Source organism: Sturnus vulgaris, chromosome 12, assembly GCF_052056855.1.
Source record: "Sturnus vulgaris isolate bStuVul1 chromosome 12, bStuVul1.hap1, whole genome shotgun sequence".
NCBI classification, from domain to species: Eukaryota; Metazoa; Chordata; class Aves; order Passeriformes; family Sturnidae; genus Sturnus; species Sturnus vulgaris.
Genome location: NC_142254.1, coordinates 12635534 through 12642026, shown reverse-complemented (window position 1 = coordinate 12642026; position 6493 = coordinate 12635534).

Sequence of the window (6493 nt, the reverse complement as noted above, 5' to 3'; positions counted from 1 at the left end):
ATTTACAAGTGCTCCTAGTGATTATCACATATGTATCACTTCTGTAACCATTTCCTTCTTGATTCTACTCTGGATGTCTTCAAACCGATCTTAATATTTCCTTTACAAACCTCTGTGCTGATTTGACAGCTGGGAATGACTCTACACTTCACTAAAATGCTCTCCATCTAATTCTGTCCCAGGAAAAGCTTTCTAAGCACATAACAGCTATTCCTGCAAGCCCAGGCTCTTTGGGTAACGGTCTTTCAGCTGATGAATCAAGCAGCATTTGTTAGTTATTTCTTTTATTGTCTCCTTTTGTGAGATCAGGACTATTTGCATTTAAACACAAAGTGCATTAAGCTCTTTGCCTTTGTAAGGTTTAAATATGCACAGCAAAATTTCTGTTTTCACACAGAGTGCCTGGTCCTATTGTCACTCACCCCAACAAACCCAGGAACCTGGACACACTGCATTGCTTTCCAGGTGATGATACCCTGCTATTAATTGAGTCTGTAATTATTTCCAAGGGCTGCTTTGTTAGAAGAGCAATCCAGCTCTTTCTCCACAGAGAATGATTTGACAACAGGGGATTTGTAGATTAACAGCAGTTCAGGAACATGACCGTGTTGTAGGCACACAGAAATCTACCAGGCATCATCAAAGGCAGATTCAAAGAATAACAGAACCAGCTACAGATCTGCACTGCCAGTAAGATGCCAGCCAGCTCATTATTTTATGAAATACATTCTATATACTGCTTCTTTCACATGTTTCGTATTCAAAGTTTGCTAGAAATGGAAAATGAAGTTGTAACAGTTAAACTACTGATAAAAGGAGGACTGCATCTTTTTCACTTATGTATGAAGTGAAAAGAAAAATTGCTATCCATACTTCAGAGCCTGGTTTGTTACCACTGTAGGATTTTTCTTCATGTGCGTAATCTATTTTTTAAGAAAATATTCTTTACTTCTTCCCAAAAAACCCACACCATAGAAATAAATTTCATTAAGTGCCAGAAACTACAGTGTGAGTAGCATTATCTTTGTTTAAGACTCTTTGAAGACTTGCACTGGCAACTTGACAAAGACTGTGAATTAGATATGAGTTTGCATGCTGGTTGTTTAAAAGAAACAATCCTTTCCAGAAATCTACTGTTTGCTTAAATGTCTTTTATTTGATTGAACAGAATTGTCTGTTTGCCTCTGATCCTTGCCATTGAAGTGGTGTTTGTATTGGCTCAAATACCCTCAAACACGATGGTGCTGAGTTACACGCACGAGTAGAAGACAGCCAGTTTCAAAGAAAGATGTGAAGGCAGCCAAAAGTGTTGTGACAAATCTACTCTGTCCTTGCACCTCAGCGCAGTAGCACAGTCCCAGGACACAACCTGACATGCATTTGAACCCGGGCTGCAAAGACTCTTCTTCCTTTCATTTCTCCCTGCTTCCTCAGTGCTTCACGTCCACTTCCATATTGTTCCCCACAGTGCTGCTCTGTAGCATTAGTACAGTAAACAAAACCCGTGTTCCTCATTGTCTTTCAGGCTAAATTTGGTTACAGTGTCAAACAGGGACTGGAAAAAAGGGAAGAGGACAGTTGGGTACTGGGAGTACTGAAACACAGGTTTACATAACCATCAACCCACAAACTCAGAGCCAAGGTAGGATAACCACAATTAACCAATTAACAGTTACCGTCATCTCTCCTATCTACAAACCTTTAATCCATATAATAGAGATCATGTTACTCCTTTGGCTAATGTTTTGCTAAAGCAAATCAATTTGTCCTTGTAAACCATCCATGTAATAGAGTGTCATAGTAAATTGTGAAGATTTAATTACTAACACTCAGAATTTCAGAATTTCTGCTCAGAGAGAAACTTGTTAGAATCTGTAAGTAAGAAATTTTTAGCAAGGATGCTCAGACTTAACTACTGGGACTTTTAACTCAAGATTTGCTCAGAGTTGGTTTTCTGGGTTGGACCACTGAAGAATTTTGGAATTGGAGCTAGGCAATATATGGAATTAAAAAAAAAATAAAAATAAGAGGCGGCATGGGAAAATAAAATGGGGAGATACAATTTTGTGTAGGATGAATATATGAGTAAAAGTGTTGAAAATATAATCTGTGTTGTGATGAAAACTGAGTAGGTTGAACCCTCAGGGACAGTTTATGCCTTGCACAAGTTCCTACAAAGTACAACAACTTCCCAGCACATTGCGAGAGCACTAGAACCTGACACCTTTTGCTCTGCAGAGAAACTTGGGCCCTCTGAGGTAGAAAGCTGACAAGGTGGTTTAATCTGCAGACAAGGTACTTTTTTTCTGTGAAGAAGAAATCTGGAGAAAAAGCAGAATTCAATATGCTGTCACTGTAAGGCTTACCAAGTCTTACAAGACAGTGCAGTTAGAGAGGGCACAGTGACACAAGTCAAGCAGCAGCATTTCAGGATTCTAGTCCACATATAATGAAAAGGCAAGAGCCCACTGTTTAATAGGCTGTTTCATCCAGTGTCACACCTGTTTGGTATCCCAGCTGGACAGGGCACCAGGGAAGTCACAGGGAAATAGAGGGCTTAGGAAATCTGCTAGCTCAGAGCTGCTTCTGAAGAGACACAACGCTGCTGCTACTGAATCTGATGGATTAGTGACAAAAGTGAATCCATCTCTGGAAACACAAGTGTGTCCAGAAGAACTGAAACTGGTATCAGTAATTTAGTCATGTATCAATGGGGATGTTGGTCTTTTTCTAGTCTCCCTAAGGCTTCACTCACTCATTTTCAGTGCTAAATTTTTCCAACACTGAGGGGTGTAAAACCATCTGACTCTGATCACTTATGTTGAGAGACTTCCCTTCAGCCTATCAGAAACAATCTGAGAGTTCCTCTTTAGTTGGTGCATTAAAAAATGAGAGTTTTCCTGAGTTTAAAGAATATGCAACGATTTTTTTTCTTAATTTAAGTCTCTGGCTCTGAAATGTGTATGCAATCCCACTAAATGATGCATCTGTAAAGCAAATGTCATCTTAGATATGAGGATGTAATGTCTGTAGACAACTCATTTATTTTCTATCCTTTAATTCCAGATTACCACATAAAAAATTATATATGAATAGGAAAACTGACTACACTTAAGAACTGAATAGAACAGACCCACATTTTACCAAAGTTTCTTGATTAGCATTAAAAACAAATAAAATTAGCAAGATTAACAAAATTAGTTGTTAAGATCTGACTTTTGACTGCCACTGAATGTAAAGAGGAATGCCTGATCTGCTGTTTGGCTGGTACCATGTTCTAAAGCAAGGGATAGATAGGCTACAAATTCACAGACACTTACTGTCCCATCCTTTAGGCAGATTAAGCTAAAAAGTATTGCTTGATGATTTCTGTAAGGACACAGTTCCCTTCTAGACTGAGGGGCTCAGGCAGTTGGGAACAGTTAATCATGGGGAAATGCCTGAATCAGCAGCATCATGAGTAGCATCGTGTGAGGCTCTGTCAAACGTGTCAGTGCAAAAATACAGTTACAGGAAAATTAAGGTTGGAAGGGACTTTTGAGGGTCATTATTTTAATCCTCATATTCAAATCACAGCTATGATCAAATTTGGATTAATAAATTATTTTGATAATTATGTTGGGCAAATAAGTGAATGCAAAGTGAAAATTCTAATTAAATCCACCATTTCCTTTAATACATTCCTGGTGATAACACTGAATAAAGGACATTTTAAACAGGTGGCAGTGAACTGACCTGTCATGTTTTAACCTGCATAATGATATTTTAGAGACACTTGTGGACATACTAGAAAGGGAAAGCTTGCCAAAGGCTATCTGGGCATCATACTTTGAGAAGATGAATTTATTGGATTTTTTTTTTTAATTAGCATGCTAAAGACTGCTTGATATGTAAATATTGTTGTCATGCTACACAGACAATAGACTAACACTCATAAGACTTTCTTCCTGGTATGGTGGAATTAATTTGGCTATCAGAGCTTGGCAGCTGGATGTGAAGTTGCTCAGATTACAAGCCAAAGAAGCAGTAAAAAATGGATATTGCTATCATGTGACATGAAAACAAATTTTCTGCTGAAAGCAAGAAATACATGAGCGTTCCTGTAAAAGTATACCATTATGAGGCAATTTCAACTCTTCTACTTGGACCTCATTCTAACATGACTTGTGAAAATGGTTCTGCTGTGTTTGTGTGCTGCAAAGATGCATTGATTAGCTGCAGAAAGCAGTTCTCTCAAAGTTGCTCTCTTACTCTGTTTTATTGGATATTTCCTCATTCTGGAGATCTTCTAGACAGAACTGATGTTTTTCTGTTGTGTTTCTGTTCTTTATAAATGTGTGGGTAAAATCTGGTTTTATCTCCTTAACAGTTGTCTTCTTGATATCTGTATAAACTTTTATAGAAGTTGGTATTACGTGGTGACAACAACCTAGCAAATCTCTTAAATTATGCATTGAAACAAACTCTGTTCAAAACCTCAATCAGAGGCTTAGAACATGGATAGTTTGTGACTGGATCTGTGATTTGTCATGCCAAGGGGGATCTCCAGTAATTTGATCAATGGATACTCAGCAGTGTCCACCAAGTGTCTTAGCCATGTTTTCCATACTGTGTTGTCTGTTTTTCACTCACTAACAGATCCCAGAATGTGCCAGAAACCAGCCCTGTGTATCAGAGTGTATTGCACATAGCAAACACTTCACCGGGCCAATACGAGGTGCCTGCAGCTAACCCTGAGGGGAGCCAGAGCAGCAGAGCTGCAGTGAGAGCTTCAGTGACACGCGGTTGTGGTAGGATACCACAGGCCTTGGTGAATAGTCACAAACTCAAAAGACAGGAAAACAACAATCATGAGAGAAAGAGGAGTCACACATTTGCCGTGTCAGAGAAAATGAGGTGTTAAAGAGATTCTGTTCAATGTCGTGGAGGATTAAACGCTTGCCATACAGCCAGGCATAACAAGACACAAAGCTACCTAGAAAAAGGTAACAGATGCAATTAAAGCTGCCTTTCATACAACCAAATAATGGCAATTTTAGATTATACTTGACTTCTAGTGGTTTAAGCACAGAATAGGACACATAGCAGAGATACAAAGCTCTACCAGTCAAGGGATAACCTATGGTTTAAGGATTACAAGGTAATTGCATCACGTGAGGATTTCTATGATTGTGAAGCATCTGGAGTAAATGAAGGAAGAGTGACACAGTGACCTTTGGAACCAAGTCTTCTAAATCTTAGAGTACAGACTGGCATTGAGAAAGACAAAAGCTAATTATTATTTTTTGTTGTTGTTTGAATGTAAACTAAACTAATCCCCAATTAGAAAAAATAAAGACGTGTCTGAATGCAGTATGGCCAGCCCTGTTATACTGCAGCAGGGTAAGACAAACAGACTAGAGATGAGGGAACTTTGACCTCTGTGTGTCTTAATTTCTATAATTTTCCCTCATCAGCACACTGTGGTTTAATTGAACTATTGAATTTCAGAAGTAGTCTGTTCCTCTGTCTGAAAGCAGTATAAAAGACCTGAATGAAGAGACAATGAGAAGAATGAAGGGATGATGAAAAGTGTGTGACGATTTCTATATGGGGTACAGGAAGTTGTGTGGGTATATTCATGTATGTAAGCACTCTTCAGTCTGCAACCTAGAAATGACTGGCAGATGTAGGGTTTTATCAAGGAAGGACTGTGGAAAGGATGAACACGGATGTGCTGTTCACTGTTTTTCCAACAGATGACCTGTGGGGAGCCAGCTGGAGCCAACAGGAGAACAGCAAACAAATAAAAGGAGGGTTCCTCATACAGCGTGGATCAAAGCTGCAGTGCTAAAAGTTCATTTGAGTTCAAGGGTAGGCTTAGGAAGTCTACAGAATAAATGTCCACAAAGCTTTATTAAACACACAGAAACCATCCCTGATCCAAGAAACTCCTCAGCTGTAATTGAATCCCAGAGAATGTGTAGGACAAGTATAGACCCACACATGGCTTGTTCTTACATTCTTCTCTAAACACCTGCTTGTGGCTGATACCAGAGACAAGATACTGGGCTAAAAATACTTTTTGATCTGATTCAACAGTAGAACATTAAAAAAAAATCTTCCTAAAACCAGATCATATTATTAGGCTCAAGAGTCAAATATAGAAAAAGTATGACATCAGATGATTTTACAGTCTATTAGCTTTAAATTCTATTAAATTCCATAAAGAGTTATATGTTTTAACTAAGAAAATGGTGATACCACTTTCTTCCAGTGAAAATGCTTCATTTAATGAAGTTATCATTGTTCACAGTCATTTCTAATATTATATAGAAATTCTACAGAAGCAGTAGCTCACATGTAGAATGATAAAACATTATGTATGCATATCTTACACTTTTTCCATACAGTATATTATGTGTGTGTTTACTAAATAGCTGTTAGTGTGGCTCTGTGTAGCATCTCAGAATGAATCCCGACTACCTTTTGTTTCAGATTAAGAATGCTTGGA